The sequence below is a fragment of the Phragmites australis genome, chromosome 3, assembly GCF_958298935.1.
Source record: "Phragmites australis chromosome 3, lpPhrAust1.1, whole genome shotgun sequence".
Classification (NCBI taxonomy): Eukaryota; Viridiplantae; Streptophyta; class Magnoliopsida; order Poales; family Poaceae; genus Phragmites; species Phragmites australis.
The window spans coordinates 43,666,288-43,668,087 of NC_084923.1; the positions used below are offsets into that span (position 1 = coordinate 43,666,288).

General features: G+C 46.0%; 1 pseudogene; it reads left to right on the forward strand.

Moving 5' to 3' along the window:
- The first annotated feature begins 298 nt into the window (after window positions 1-298).
- LOC133911231 (uncharacterized) lies at window positions 299-1,273 on the forward strand (annotated as a pseudogene).
- The last annotated feature ends 527 nt before the right edge of the window (window positions 1,274-1,800 follow it).

Genomic DNA, 1,800 nt, shown 5'->3' on the forward strand with positions numbered 1-1,800 from the left:
CTCTGAAGAATAGAACAAAGCAGGTGCGGAGCTATCTTGGAGATGTTATACCATTTATGTGCTCCGATAGTGTATCACATGATCGTCAAACTCAAGTTGCATGAGCCTGTTAAAGTATAGATAGATTGTATAGAATCTGGATATTCGCACATGCAAATCTAGAGTTTGTTTTACTGCTGTAGATAGCGCCAGCATTCTGTTTTGCTGTATCCGGAGTCTGTAGCCCGTCCGGCAAGTCTTCTGCTGATTATATAAACTGCACCTCTGGACTCGATACATCTTGCACGAGCTCCACAAATTCTCCATCGCCTATTTTACAGAGAGCCAAATCACAATGCCTCCAACAGTATACCTTTCTCGAGATTCAGTGTGAAATCCACAATGTGACCAGCCGGTCCAGCCCTGAAACTCTGAATGGTCTATCGACTTGCAGCGGAAGCAATGACAGGATATGCTATTTTAGTGCCGTCCGCCACGTTTCAGTATTTTGACATCTGAAGCAAAAAATGTTCTGAGTCAGAAGTTTACCATCTGACTTTTAATTGCTAACGGACTAATTGGCCTATCCATTTCAGGCACGCTCACAACCTCGCGTAGCATCGCCATCTTCCCTATATGAACCCACGGATAAGCAGCTCCTGAAACACAACACGAGCAAAGCTAAATTGAAGGAACAGAATGGCCTCCATGAAGCTCTCCTTCACCTTCATCCTCGTCCTTTCCGGTACGTTGCCAAGTGTTCGCTACCCATAAAAAATGGACTCATCTTTGCTTTTTTAAAAAGAAAAATTGCTCCAAAAAAAGAGACGGAGACTCATCTTGTGTTCTATACTCTTCTGTTCTTCCATATACATGCATGCACGGGTATGACAGATTCTTGCCTCTTAATTTCGGTGTGTTTCCGATATGGGTCATGCGTGCAGGGCTCGTCGTGTTCGGCGAGATCGGGGGGACGGGGGCGGCGTGCGCGGTGCAGTGCATCCAGGGAGGCTACTATCACCTGCGACAACTACCCCTGCCAGAAGCTGGACGGCTGCGACTGCCAGTGCGCACCGCCGGACGGCACGAACTGCGTGCTCCACCTCCAGACCGGCTCCTCGTTCGACTGCCCGGCGCTGCCGTAGGCGCCCGGAGCCATGGCGGGGGTGATACAGTAGTAACAATGCCACGATTACATGTTCCTTGGTGCCGTCGGTCGGTGTCTCAGATTGGTGACTTGGAATGCATAACGTTGCTGAATAATGGATCAGTGTCTTTGTGACGGATTAGTATATATCGCTTGGTTTCTTTCTTAGCAAAAATGCATCGGTTACTTCGATGCAAGAGATGAGATGTGATGTCACGCATGACGCTATCTTTCGTTCTTTTCTTTCTACGCTCTTCAGATGCATGCATGCTTGATCGTCTGATCGATCGCTTCACATTGTTCTTCCGACGGGGGATATTAGACAGTAAACCTACCACCTTGCACGAACTCTGACCGCGTATCAAAGCAGAAACTTGCGTGCAGGTTTGATTCTGATATTTCGGTGGTTCAAAACGAGATTAAAAATAGGACTATTATTAAATATAAATCGTTCAGATCTAATTTTTTTAAATTTATTTTTAAACTGATATACACAATATATATACATATAAGACCTTTAAATTTTGAAAGTTCAAGACGGTCGCACCGCTCGACCTCTCCAGACCGACCTTGCTTGCGTGTGGATAACCCATAAGCCAAATGTCCATGCCCAAAAACAGTAACATGCTGTTCCCCAGATCCAGTGCGAACTCGACAATTTGACCGATTTAGTG